Source organism: Rhynchophorus ferrugineus, unplaced genomic scaffold, assembly GCF_030347505.1.
Source record: "Rhynchophorus ferrugineus isolate W39M unplaced genomic scaffold, kcgeb_rfMv2 rfM9, whole genome shotgun sequence".
NCBI lineage: Eukaryota > Metazoa > Arthropoda > Insecta > Coleoptera > Curculionidae > Rhynchophorus > Rhynchophorus ferrugineus.
The window spans coordinates 8,411,696-8,427,603 of NW_027472588.1; the positions used below are offsets into that span (position 1 = coordinate 8,411,696).

At 32.3% G+C, this 15,908-nt stretch overlaps 1 protein-coding gene across 6 annotated transcripts in view; it reads right to left on the minus strand.

Moving 5' to 3' along the window:
* The window catches only part of knockout (Stork-head domain-containing protein knockout), a 234,907-nt gene that overhangs the window by 184,809 nt on the left and 34,190 nt on the right, over positions 1-15,908 (minus strand). For 2 of the 6 annotated variants that reach the window (XM_076413503.1, XM_076413507.1), the window contains exon 2: positions 6,275-6,300. The exons of the other annotated variants lie outside the window; for them this stretch is intronic. The gene's annotated coding sequence lies outside the window, so the exon portion shown is untranslated. The remainder of the gene's footprint in view (positions 1-6,274; positions 6,301-15,908) is intronic. 6 annotated transcript variants of the gene reach the window in all.

Consider the following 15,908-nt stretch of genomic DNA (forward strand, 5'->3'; position numbering starts at 1 on the left):
CCTAAGACCGAATATCTTCTGGGATGATTTCTACAGTTGGACTCGCCAGTCAGTAGGTTTAATACCGAGGACTGTGATTCGGGGACTACATTAAACTATGGGTTCAGCCCAGATTAACCCCTAGCTAGTAAAAGGGAAAAAAATAGGTTCACGAATAAGAAAATAAAAAGGTATAATTTTACCGAGGGTTTTCTAAACCACTAGGAATTTCCTTTCAGCTGCCACTACTCTCCACATAATACAGGGACTCCTTATTAAGAAGAAATGGTACAATATATAAAAAATCAAATTTTTAAAAATGTATATTTCATTGTGTAATAAAAAATATTTTAAGGAGTGGTTCTGGTTGAAGTAACCCGGTTTTTCCACTAGTTTTATAACTCGCTAGATAAATATTGCTCTAAACTTGAAATCTTCATATACGTCAAAAAATCTTTTCATTCAATAATTGTTTAAGTATTTTAAATAAACAAAACAAAAACAAAAACTCACAAGTATCACTACATAGTATAAAACAAAGTCGCCTTTTCTGTCCCTATATCCCTATGTGCGCTTAAATCTTTAAAACTACGCAACGGATTTTGATGCGGTTTTTTTCAATAGATATAGTGATTCAAGAGGAAGGTTTATATGTATAATACATGCATAATATACTAAGGCAACATTGCTAATTTTAGAGGTTTCTAACGTGATGTCGTAAATTAACCTATTTTTTTAGGCTTATTTAGCAATTAACAAAAACGCTGCCTAACCCTACGAGTTAGATCAAATTAATGTACTACAGTATTGTACACCATAAAAAGGTCTACAAAAAAGTCCGCGATGGTATATGTTTATCTTTTAGGGATAACCCACATTAACCATTTTTATTGTTTACTTTTTACGTGAGAAAATGGCTTATTTACGAAGCTATTTTAAGCAATACGGCATTAATCCTTATCGAATTAAGTACCTTAAATACAGTGTGCAATTAATATAGATCAATATGGTTCCTTACAGCATGTAAATTAAACAAATATTTTCGGAGATATTACAAATTTAAAATTTGCGTTTAAAAATGTGTAATGTAATAAAAATTGTATGAATTTAGATATTCCAAAGATAGCAGGAAATCTTCATAGTAAGTATAGGGGAAGAGGAATTGTTTTACTCCAAATTTAATGCATGCAGGCCAAGGGCAGTAATGAATGAACCAAAAATACTGGATCGATTTTAATCATGTTTTCATTGAGTGACATAGGCATATATATTTTATGCCCGTGCAAAGTCGGAGCGGGCCGCTATGTTTTTATATACAACGTTCATATTTTTTCTGTAGTGTATTTAATTTAGTATCAACATTGCAACCGTGCGAAGCCGGGGCGGGTCGCTAGTTTTAAATAAACGTAGATCATCATTACACATACAAGAACTAAAGCACCAGTATGCTCCAAAATCGCTTTCCTCTCTTTAGCAGCATATTGTTTTTATATTGAAATCGTGTTTCACTTAATACATACGTAAATCAACAAAATTATCACAATTGGAGTATAATGAATCTGAGATGGGAGCATTAGAATATACTTCATTCGTCTAAAGTTAAAATTTATAAATGAAATTGTGGATATAACTAATATATAATAAAGATATATATAGCTCGGAGAATAGATGTAAAACGGAATGAAACAGTTATGGTTTACTTGACGTAACCATTACCTATTGCTGTAAAATAAAATGTGGAAAATACAAATAGATAAAAGGAAGAGGCTCTGGGTTTATCTGAGGACGGGGCTTGGGTAGTCGATGGTGTCACGTCTGAACTCAACAATGGTCGGTGACTGAATGATCCAAAGTACCCTACAATAATATCCCAGATAAACATCTCGGTGTTGCCAGATGTTCGATATCGTGTACTAGTTAGCGCTGCTGGCACCCCGCCCGTGTTCAACATCTGGGATTAAATTTCTGTTATTCTACGATGTAAAAGTCGACGTTCCAAGGTCGCTATAAGTTATTGAATGGAAATGCCATAAAAGCCCTTTTGTTTCTACTGAGTAACCTCAATCATTTACGAGTTGATAGACTTATCTTCGTCTTGTAATAAACGTAACGTTCGTAAATGCTTTGTACTCAATACACAAACTTCAATTGGACTTCGGCGTAATCAACCACTCTTAGCATTCACATATTTATTAAGTAAATTTGTGTTACAACTAATTATACATAATGAAGTAAACCAGGCGATAGGTTCATTACGATGCTGCATATTCAACTTCTTAAAATGTGAATACTTCATACGATACTCTCTAGCTGCATACAAACGTGGTAGATATTTAACTCCACTCTCAGAGAATATGATATTTTTCAATAACCTTACACCATTAACGGATGTACAAGTAGTCCTGATAAATACTCATAAATCTTGAGAGGTCCTTTCCAAGTATTTCCACTATTTCCAGGTAAATACTGTCTCAAAAAAGATGCGCTATGGACTATTTTTTAACTAGATCAAACGGTTTCACTCTCTTTAATCTTCTGACTAATCCATTAGTATCTAGTAGCTGGAGAACCTCAACACTAATATGCTGATAGAGCCTCTGTTCATTCCTTTCAGAATAGTCCTTGATAATGTTATCGACAGGTTCTACCTTCAGCTTCTTATGCAGATTATCATTACGAATATCATGAAGCATCAACAATACCTCACAGTACCTTGTTTTCAGATCTTTATATGATATTTCTATTACTTTAACAGGTAAATACCCAGAGTTGAACGTCATAAATCCAACTGGTTTAAAGAATTCTTGGTAAGGCAAAAGCATACTATTATATACTGACAGGATTGAATATATATTCAATAACTAGTAAATAAAAGTTAAAAAGCCTAAAGCCTTAAAATGTGGCTTTCACTTAAGTTTAACCTCCAAGGCCATGCCAAGATACTTGGCTATATTTCCATACGAAACTACTTACTAATTTATATATATTGACATGTAGTTGGTCCTTTTGTTGGTAAAATCAATACTAATTTATTTTTATTTATTTTAATACACCATTTTTCTATTCAGTATTGCACTTCGGCAATAGCTGTTTGTCAGTTTTCAGTTGATTCATTGTTGTTATCTCAAGTGGCTAGGATTGCAGTTATATTCAAAGTCAATTCAAAATCCCGAGTGCATAGCGGATAAAGAACTGGTCTCAATACATTTTTCTCTGCCACATTTTCTTGTATTATCCTCAAGTTGTAAAAAGCATTTTTCCTGTTTGACCCTGAAGTATAGGTCAATATATATATACATATATATATATATATATATATATATATATATATATATATATATATATATATATATATACATATATATATTATATCTTATATATATATATATATATATATATATATATATATATATATATATGTATATATATATATATATATATATGTATATATATATATATATATATATATATATCTTATTATTTTTCTTTTAAAAGTGTTAAATTATTCAATTATGTTTTAATCCAACATTACATGGAGCCTATAATACCATACATTATTTTAATAGTCATAAATTACGCTGTCAATAACTATTAACAATATACTGCCGGGCCTTGCCTAATAATAAATAATAAATTGTAACGCAAACACGTATAATTGAAAGTCATTAAACCTGTAAGAGGCCTACTTACTACCACCTGTATTTGAATACGTTTCGAAAGACGTCTTTCGAACAAAAGAAAAATACCATTTCGATATTATTAAATTAGCTACTTATTAGTCAAAAGTGTAAGCTCTATTTGTTTCACCCGAAAAACATTCTAGACAAGTTCAAGTTCCTAAACATAAAATCACTGGCCTATAGCACTTTTTGTCGCCCGTTTCTAAATACATGAATGATGAAAAATCGTCACGCCAAATCGATCGTTTCAAAATGGATCATGCAGAAGCCGAGAGAATAATAAACAAAACGCCGCGACGGCTAAAATGATCTTTTCGGATACCGTTCCGTGTTTTTACCGCGCTAATTGATTGCCATGAAATGATCTTGCACCGAAAAAATATGCACGGACTTTCATACGAGACTATTTTATACATGGCTGGAGCGGGTATCAATTTACTAAATTGCTACTTTCAGTAAATGGTTTAAAATATACCGCCGGCTTGTTTCAGGTCAGACGTAAAGCCAGAGGCTGATGAAACTTAAACCCTTACAAGCAAGAAGAGAGCGTTTCAGTTACTTCCACACACTCACACAGGCACACTCATATACACGCTACTTTCTAGCGAATAAAAGAAACAAAATCGGTATTTTTTTATCCACTTATTTGTGGCGGATTTAATTGATCGAAATTCTGATATATGTCAGTCACGAATAATCAATTCACTAACATCGGCTTGCAGTACTATTCCGCTTTTGATTTGAAACAGTTCGAGTGTATAGATCCGTTCCAAATTGATCGTAGCACCGTTTAAGATACGGAACTATGCCGCAAAATCTAACGATTTCAAACAAAACTAAAATAATACTCTATTAATTTGATAGATCTAATAAGCTTTCATGTATTACAGGTAATCTTTATATAGCAATATAGCTTTAAACTAGATTAAATTACTATTTATCTGACTTATTTCTTTGTATCAGCTACAGCGATATATTGTTAAGATTCAGTATTAGACCTTACTTTTCATTGTGTCATTTTGATGCAGTTATTATTATATTTAACGGTTCAAAAATATGCCCAATGGGCAATTAGTATTCCTAATAATTATTATTACCTACGTGATATTGCAGAATAGCATTACTGAAACAATTTTTTTTCGACCAAATTAAGGCTGTTCGAAAAAACGATTTTTTTAAATAATAAATATCCTAATTTTGTTAATTTAATTAATTTAATTACTTTAGTACACTAGAACAATGCATGAAGAAGACTCATACCAAATTTCAACTAAATCGGTTCAGTAGAACTTGATATATCGCAAGAACCATCTCGAAAAGAATATTTTTGAGAAAACAAGTACCTGACTGCTTCCTATAGCGCTATATATGATTTAGGCGACAATATTGTGATACTTAGTTGGTCCTCACATTCGTATCACTGGCCGGATTACTGCGATTGAATATCTGGACATGCTGCTGTCAAACACTGCCATATTCTAAGGTGATGATGCGCACATATCCCAGCCATTAAAGTTTGTCTTGCTTTGAGTAACATCGCCACACCTCAACATATTGCAACTGTTATGGAGAACCTTACCTGAGCAGAAGGTTTTTATCTCCAATATCATTCCACCAATTGGCAGAATTATACAACATTGAGTCCGAAACTACTCAGACAGTCATTTAGATTTAGATTACAGTCATTATATAACAAACCAATGCCTAACTATGTTAAACAAGACGAAAGATCTTGCAGATGTTAGTTGAAAATTGTTAAAGAGAGAATAAAAAATATTTCTGCGAACAAATCTCTTAATATCCTTGAGCTTCAAGACGTTGATTAGTCTTTTGCTTCCTTCTTCATGCTTCTCCAGTTTTTTAAGAGTTTGTCTACTATCAATAAATGAACTTTTGAGGAGCACAATGGAACGTTGTGTTACTTGCCATATCTGTTGTAAATAATTGCGAATTAAGCCCAACACCTAATAATTGTTATTGATTTTGTTCATTTAACCTTATATAGAGGATATTATATAACACTCTACACGATTTTACAATGGCATCAGCTATTATATAAAATCGAATTACATTCGTTGCTTTCAAAGACATCTTTGTATTTCATACAGAACCATATATAGATCTTAATTAATACTTCTAGAATTTGGTTTGATGATATCAATAAACAATCGGGACATAATAACCAGCTGTCTAGCATCTGCTGAGTTGCGTCAATCTTTAAAGATAAATAATGCGAAAGAAACGCGCTACGTGTTACTTGAAAAATTATGAAGAGCTTTTTTACAACACGGGACGCAGTCGGTATAGTTGTGCTTGAGGCCTCTGGAGTGAATAATGATCGCTTGTTTTATAATTTGGTTATAAAATGGCGTATTTTTGATTGACCTAGGTGTATCGGAATGCGATGGTAATGTTTTAAAATAGATTGGTTACCAAGAGTTTTCGGTAAGGATGATTAACGGCATTTACATGACAGGATTTCACGAGATTTATATAACCTGTTGTACCGGCTTTGTTCGTATTTACATATTGTGTGTACATCTGACTTCCTTTAATATCTATTTGTGTCGCTAATATTTACAGAAGAACTTGCACCTGGAGGTCAATAAGCTCACCATTGAATCGATTGTGTCTCCAGTACCTGAAAAAGAAAAGAATTTCATTAGATATCGGTGTGTTTAATCTTACACTATAAAATGTATTTATAAGTATCGTGACTAGGACTATAATTCATTTTTGTATATACATTTTTATTATTATTTAATTATTACATTGTTACTAGTCGTTTCCGTCTAACCTACAAATTGTCTTTATGATAACTTAAATCTAGGTATATAACTAGGAGGACCCATCGGCCCTATCTTAGTCTCTGGTGAAATAATGTTTATAAATGTCACTGTTGTATTTTTTATTATATGCACCTCACTACAGAACACTACACAAGATCAAATGGTTTGATTCTTGTGAGTCTGTGTCCACTTCTGTGATATCCAAAAGCTGCAATCCCCCTCGAAATTTTCTTGAATTCTTAACTGACTGTGGGTTTCTGAAGGTCTAGTTGTAGGCAATCTGTCCTATAGTATTTGGGTGTGCCCACAATATCTCTCAACGCTTTTTTCTGAAAAAATTGTATTTTATTTATGTTACTCCTTGCAGAACATCTCCATAATTGATCTCCCTATGTCCATATAGGTTTCAGTATTTGCTTATATAATAGCATTTTATTATGTTCTGATAATTGTGATTTTCTTTCAATTAGCCAGTAGATTTTCCTATATTTCAATTCCAGTTCTTTTCTTTTCTTCTTTATATGTTCCTTCCAGCGAAATTTTGCATCAAGACTCATTCCGAGATATTTAACGTTGTTGCTATATGGAATGATAGTATTATTTAATGTTATTGGTGCATCTACGGCATGTTTATAGGTGAACTGCACATATACAGATTTATTTCATTAATGTATATAAATAATGAACTATTATGTATATATATAATGCTTGTTCAGTGATTAATTCCATGGAATACCTGTTTTAATTTATGCAAAATGGATAAAGTAGTATTTTCTTATTATTAAGTTCTAGAATATATTTTGATCAGCGATATCTAATGATGAAAATGCGAAGAATCAATATAAACAACTATTAAACAACATAAACTAACTACCAAATTCTAAGGTATTGAGATACTTACGCTTAAAATTACATTTTCAAAATTCATTTTATTTTTGATTTAAATAAATCTGCTACCAAAACTCATAGAATACGTTTAGAAACTTATGGTTATGCTACTCCATCATATCCCAATTGTTGGTTTATGTTTTTAAAATTTAAAAGTGATGATTTTTATATCAAGGACAAGCAATTGTCTGAAGGAACAGAACGAGTTATTCGACGAAAATCTAGATACAACACTCAAATCTCTTTTAATCAGTTTAGCAGTTATTCACTGACTATTTTCGAGCAACAAAAAACAAAGAAATGGAAATAACTACCATACGAATTGACTGCATATGCCATTTTGGACCGTTTCAATATCGGAGTTTATTTGCTTGTAAGGTAAAGAAAGAAGAGTTTCCTACCGCGTATTGCGACTGACAATGTGAATCGACTACTATAACCCACAGTGCAACCCAAGGTCATGGGATGGCCTAGAAGAGTCATCAAAGTCAAGAAAAATATGATAGAACACATTCAAGCTTTTAATACAAAAGTTTGGAAATATAAATAATAAAATACACTTAAGGAGAACCATCAGCATATAAGCAACATACTGCATCAGTATTACATAATAAATATGCGATTTTTCGGATGGCAAATTTTACAGTCATCTTTTAATCAAATGTATCAAATTATATTTGCTCTGTTGATAAACATCATCACCATCAGCATCATCATCACATTGGCGATCTTATAGCGATTATTCACATTTTAAAGATTATTATCCAAAGTATCTAAAATAAAAATATTTAGTTGTCAATAAGTCTTGTTAGTTTGAGTACCTCCATTATTGAAGTTGATTTAGCATTAATTTGAGTGCAAAATGCAATTGGACCTTATTTTATAGTATATAAGCTAATAAAACTAAATAGGCTCAATTCTAAACAACAGCATTCCACCATTTTTTGATTAAAACCATAATGACTTGCTTTGCATAAAAATCGATCAAATATTGATCTAAGGCCATCAAATTTGTCCATTCAAATATTTTATTTCATAGGTTTTTAAATGCTGCTGCAGGGTTTCTTTTGGGTCAAAAAAAAATATATATAGTGTTTTAACAATATATTTTTTATATGTTTTTTTTAACAATATAGTTTTTTACTATGTGAGGAAGAAAACTTCCTCAAACACAGAAGATTCTCCTTCTATGAGGTACCATGATGAAAAGAACTCGGCTGTACGATACTAAACACTCAAATCACACCTGCTTTATTTCAAAAATTTTCTTTTCACATCTTTCAAATTACTTTTACTATGCCATAGTTTAATAGTTTCTGGCACACTGTGTCTGTTGAAATACAGAAATTTTATTTGGGACTAAATCCAGAAAATGAATAAAAATTCACCATTCTTGTTGTGTTGCGAACTATCAAGGCCTCACACATAATTCCAAAAAATTGTCTTCTGATCATCAATCATCAACTCGTCGTTGTTTTTGGTCAAAAGTAAGCTCGTACGGCACCCACCTTGCACAGAGCTTTCTCATACCTAAATATGTGTGAGTTATAAGATGCCCACGTTAAGTTGATATCTTTAAAGTGTTTGCTATTTCACTCAATTTCAATTTACGGTCATTCAAAATCATTTTGTGGATGTTCTTTATGTTTTCGTATGTAACAACCTCTTTTGGGCGTCCACTGCTTTCGCCGTCTTCGGTGCTTATTTCACCACGTCTGAACTTAGCGTACCAATCCTCGATGGTTGATTTTCCTAGGGCAGTGTCCGGAAACTCGGCATCAAGACAAGTTTTTGTTGCAACTATATTTTTCCCTTCAAAATGCTATATTTTACCAAGACGCGAAATTCCTTTTTATCCATTTTTTTACAATAACAAAAGTTGCTTTACTCAAAATCATATAATTCACAAACTAATGATCCAACAGCCGTCAAATTTATACACGCATCTCTTGAGGATTAGGGCTAACTAAAAAACATATGGATTTAATTCTAGTAGCGCCATCTATGGGTCAGGTCGGGGAGTTTACAATTGGTCTGTTATTGAACAAATTTTTAGGAATATTTTAATTTTTTTTAATCAAAATAAACAATCAGTATGTCAGTTTTCCATCGGAAGTTTTAGTGTCTATTGCGATATGTTTTACTTTAATTACAAATATCTCAATAGTGACGGTTTTCTTTAAATTTACCAACTATTTTTTAGTAGAGTTAGACTCAATATTATGAAATTTGTATATGACCTACGAACATAATAAAATTCCTCTCATTCACTCGAACGTACAAAATATGCTGAATATTTTTTTATGAAGTAATCTAATGTCTTTTACGTGGGAACACTGCAATTAGTTTCAGCAAGAAATAATCGCGTTTTAATTAAATCAACTAGCTGAGGCCGTTCCCCATTGAATTCGTAACATGCATCCGTATTATCCTCCTTTCCATTAACTGTTAAATTATTTTTAGCGATGCTGTCCACCGACGACCAACTGTTCGATTGCGCTTTTGGTGTTTGTCAAGCACATTGGCGCGTTCAGAAAACATCGGACAGTTTCACTGCGGGCGAAACAACTTTCGGTCAAGTCGCGGGAATCTAAGGAATGGCCGATTTAGCACCTTGTAGATAAAGCGACGTAAAATATAGCGGCGGCTCTGGGGCAAGAAGTCGCCCCGAACACGAAACCGCAGACCTGTTTTAATGAAATACAGCGGATAAATACGGCGTCTTATGCAGCTTTAGGTAGTTGTAATTCCAATCCCACACACATTTTTATCGCGTCCTGAGTTTACCACATATTCCACTAGAGAACAAAAAAACAAATGATGTAAAATATACAGCATACAAAGAGAAAATTTTAACATAATATATATATATATATATAGATGTTGAAAAGTTTGGTCTACCAAACACATTTTTTTGGCAAAATTGGTTTTTTATATTCAGCATAATTCCCTTCGAGGGTGATACACTGATTATAACGACCCTTCAACTTTTCAATACCATTTTTGTAGTTCGATTTGTCCTTTGCTTCAAAATAGACCACAGTTTCGGCGATCACTTCTTCATTCGACGAAAATTTCTTCCCAGCGAGCATTCTTTTGAGATCTGGAGAATACGGCGGATGAGGAAGCAATTCGAAGTCCAATTCGTAGATTTTTGCCATCGTTTTCACTGACTGGTGACACAATGCATTGTCTTGGTGAAGCAGCACTTTATTATTCTTCAAATACGGCTATTTTTCAGCGATTTCGTTCAGAACGGTCCTATAACGTTATGTAATAGTCGCTGTTGATGGTCCTTCCTTTTCAAGGTAGTCAATGAAAATTATTCCATGCGCATCCCAAAATACAGACCTTGCCAAACGACTATTGCGTTTTCCACGCTTTGGAGCGAATTCGTCGTCTGCAGTCAGCTCAGATGACTGTCGATTGGACTTCGGAGTCAAATGATGGAGCCATGTTTGATCCGTTGTCACATATCGATGCAAAAACTAGGGTTTGTTGCGCTTCATCTTCAAACTCTCGTCCGAATCATCAACTCGTCGTTGTTTTTGGTCATTTCCATTTCCAGGCTCATATTTTCTAATTCTCATAAGTTCTAACATTCATAACAACAGTATATGTGCTCTGTATGTTTGAGAAAAGAAGAAAGTAATGATCTACGCAGTCAATCAAGAGATCTAAGAGACGAAAATTGCAATGAAATTGCAAAAAATGTGAGTTAGGATCAAAGAGAACAATTTCAAAAATGCGAAAATAATATAATTTCTCGCGAAAAGTGTGGCAGTGCATTCGTTGTATTGGTTAAGAATTTAAAAAATCAATCAATACTTCTGAACTAGTTTTTAACCGACGTCAAGAAAGGAGGAGTTTCTATGTCTGGTTGTATATTTTTTTAATGTATGCTCTCCGATTTCTCTGTCAATTAAGGACCGATTTTCAAAATTCTTTTATTCGAAAGGGTGCACTTCCGAGATGGTCCCATTGGAACCAAATCAGGATTTGTTCCAATTTTGTTCCAATTTCAAAGTCACGTACAAAGTTTTCACATATTTTTTATCTAAAATAATCAGATATTTGTTTATAATGTTACTGCTGAGCTGATGAGACTTCTAAGGTACTCGCGTTGGAACCAAGTTAGAATGTATTTGGGGGAAGCGGGGAAATCGAGGGAAAACCGCACATTTCATAGGCACGTACAATGTTTTCACATATTTTTTATCTTAAATAATCTTGTATTAGTGTATAATATTATTACTAAACCGATGTGATATTATTATTGCTAAACAATGCAACAATAATAATTTAATTTTGTGACATACACACAAAATTGAATTATGAAAAATCAAACCTAATTTATTTAAGATATCAAAGTGAAAAGTTGGTAATTGTTAAATTTATATTGTAAATAGATTAGGAGGTATTAAGCTAAATTGTCTGTATATAGTAGAATATAAAATACCTGTAGTAGGTAGGTTAAATAAGTTTTTTGTTTATTTTTTTTAGTTATTACAATGATTATTATGTACATATTTTATTCAAAACGTCTTTTATTTGTATTAAAATTCTAAGTTTGATTACTGTTAGTTTTTAGTGAGTTAGTTGTTTATTTTTTGAAGTCGGTTCATTTTTTTTTGTTCAAAATATTTTATTATTTCTTCCAAATCACGAATATATTCGACAGCTTCATTATGCGGTTCAGTTAGTAATTCGAACACAATTCACAATTCAAATTCATCATTTTTCATTGGTATGTTAATTATAATGATTCAGCGATGAAAAATTTGGACCTACTATGATTAATAACTCGATTTAAACCTTAAAATAAATAACTATCTTTGAATAGTGAGCAAATAAATCATTCCCATACGCAACTATTACGAGTTTCATTGAATGGAATTTTTTTACAGGTATTCCAATGGTGGGCGGCAATTTGGCGTATGTAATCTCAACAGATTCGTAAATATTTTATCCCACTTGCATAACGCATATGTAGGTTACTTGTAATATCGGATTTTGTTACGCTATTTGTCAACCGTAATCTGTTTTAAACTGGTCGTAAGGAGGTGGGTAAAGATTGGCCTTTTTCGCCTATCGACTATTTCAAAACACCTTATTTTTTTGAGGCAAAATATTCTGCCTTTGTTCATTCATATCCATTATATAATATGTCTGTTTTTAAGACTTTCAATATTTCCGCTGATAAAAATTGAATAAAACGTCTAAAATACAAAAATATTAATTTTGGTACACTACTTGATTCTTAGTATTATTATTACTCATTAGAAATTATAGGTGGTAAGCTGGTATCCTGGATTTTGAAAATACCAAAAGTAACCTAGCAAACCCAGTTTATATAACACATCAATACTATTATAACATTGTGTCTTACTTAAGTAATACATTAGAAGCTAATTTTATTAAACATGTTGAAAAGGGGTACCATAAGTACTTTCTGTTTATGGAATAATTAGTGGAATATATGACACACTAGATTTAAAAAAATAAGTTACTTGTATACATTAGTATTGTCTAAATATAAAGTTAGGAAAAAGATAACTTTCACTTTGTAGGAAATTTTAAACGAAAAGACAGAGTCAGTAGTTACTCAACCAGTATCAAAGTTGGTTTGCTCTTTTATATTCCGGACTCAGTATTAAAGGTGATCCTTGAAAGAAAATGAAATTACCATTTCCGCAAACCATTATATTTCCGTTTTCTTTGATATCAAGGTAATTGTAGACTTATATATTAATTTTTTGGTAAATTTTGATTTCTATTAAGAGTTGTGTTATATCTAGAAAATAGTGTATTTTAATAATCTTTTGAAATCCTTTAACTTACGACCGAACTGTTATACTGGATTATAAACACTAAACTATAAAACCTAAGCACATAACATTTTTTAAAAATCCTTGAAATATCAAAAATATCGAAATTTATAAAAGTTCAATGACAAAAACAGTGGCTTTGATATGTAAATAATATGGGTTCAATATTGAGACCCCTATTAAGGATAAAAATAAAATTTAATACCAGAACTTGACAGATAAAATGAAATAGATTTAAAGCCTTCAACTACAGACTTGGTTAGCGCAGTGGTCAATGTGACATAACAGTCTTCCTACCATTGGGATATTAGCGGTTCTGAATATTTCTGATTGTCCATAAGGCAAAACTGCAAGAGATTAGGCTCTAATCCTGCCGAGACATGGATGTATTTAATGTAACCGAAATTGTAAAGGTCTTTAAAGGCAACAGTGGAAAATCCAATGAAGAGCAACTCCGTTACGCCAGTAACAAGGCTGGATAAGACCGGATGCCTTGTGGGATAATCTTTGGAAGGTGGTGACTCGGCAGTCAGTAAACCTAATGCGCAGGATCGTGACTGGGAGCCCACGTTAACGAGTAAGTTCAGTCCAGCTAAACCCTAGTTGGTAAACAGAATATTCTCAAATATTAGCCTTCAATTTACATGCTTATAGTAGGCAAACATCTTCACCTCTCATCTCGACAAAAAAGAATATCTTTGTCATATAGTATTCGTTCTAAGAAAAGATCCGAAACCACCGTAACGGGAAATGTCTTTTGTCCGGTTTATAGTTAATGGCAAAACGATCTAATTATTACCTTGAATAACGAAAATTATTACCGACGCTTCGTTGCGCGATTTATTATCTTACAATGGGCGGTGGTAACTGACAATAAAGACCGTTCGATTAAATAATGCCTATAGAAATATGATCATTTCGTTATAGTAAGTAGTTATGGCGGGGCCGGTTATTTTGTAAACCGCGATAGCCAATTTGTGTCAATAAATGCCAGAGCGTTTTATGATCGAATATGGTTTCCAGCGAGTTATTTTTTAATTAAATTAGGATAAAATACCGTATTAATTAAAAACACTACATAACAGCAAAAATGGAAACAACAATATTGTAAGTATTTATGTAGGACTTACATTTCCTTCCAAATTACACCATTTCGTTTTTAAAAGAACTCTGATTTATTTGCATCAAGTTGTAATATATTAGGTGACTTCTTCTGTTGTATTGGTTAAAATAGAAACAATATTATACTTCTAACCTAACTGTTAAAGTCGATGATTTTAATAACTCTCTATATAAAATAACAGAGACATTTAGTATAAACAGATAATAATCCTGCTAGCCTAGAGGGCCAAACAGTTGAGGACTAGTGCAAGGCTTATTGCCAAAAACTCAACTCAAACTCTCAAAAAGCTTTCAGGCAGCTGAACTACTCTTGAACCAACTATTTTCATATAGATACATGCAGTGGGAACGATGAAGAGTTAGAGCAAATAGTTACCAGCAGAAATTAATTGTTTGCAGTTTCATTATTTGCCAAGCAAAAAAGAACTGGTGACTTCCGACGAAACGTGGATCTACCGAAGCCACTTGAATAAATTGTCAACAATGTCTTGCTGCTACAAATAGGGAGTAACAAAAAGCATAGATCAGCTTCGGATGTCCACTTGTTCAGACCAAAAGTTCAAGACCAAGAGTTCAAAAATGCACAATACAGTTTAACATTATATACATGATCTATATAGTACCAACGTATTTGCATTTATATTATTCGACTTTAATATCGTGTAGTAACCCTATAAGAATAGACGTCCAATTTTACATGCTTACCATAATATAATGAATAAATTACCAACTACCCCTTTAACTATTTAAATAAACTTGTGGGTTGATACACAAGTTGTTCATCCTACACAAAAGAAATTTCTAATTTGGAAGGCAATACGAAATATCGTACACATACAGTTCTACAATCATTTAGTCTTAATGTTACTACATCTATTTTTGGTTGCATTAGGTTCAAAATATTCTTAATAAAATTATACGAGTGTAGGTCTAAAAATAATGCACATAAATTTGGATAAAATTTGATATGACGATTTTACATAGACAAAGGTGTAAAATCCGAGAAGGAATAACCAGGCTAGGTAAGACCGGATGTTTTCTGAGATGATTTTTAAGTTGGTCACTCGCCAGTCGTTAGGCTTAGTCCTGATGAGTTAGTAGGTTCAGTCCTGATAACCCTATATTGGTAAAAACGAGTAAAAATTTATTTAAAAAGGTTAATGTTCCTTCTTTTTAGATTTACTGTATTTATTATATCAACTACTTTTTAGTGAATTATATATAAAATATATTTAACAAAAAATTGGACCGACTTCAAAAAATATATATGGAACTCACTAAAAAGTAAAAAATAATCAAATTTACATTTTTAATACAAAGCAACGCCAAATTAGACAGATTTGTTTTGTTCGCGATTTAATTTTGTGTATATGTCACAAAATTATATTATTACTATTGCATTGTTTGGGTTCGGCACCGATTTCAAACTGATCCTGAAACTGAAACTGATTCAGCTTAATACCTAAAGCTACATGTGTGTAAATTGTGTGTATATTGTAGAATAAAATATAAATAAAAGTATTACAACGGATAGCTCAAGTAAAAGTATAGCACTAATGAGGAAAAATAGGAATATAGAAAGAATGATTGAAAATAAGTTACGTTTCAGGCCCCAGGGTCCG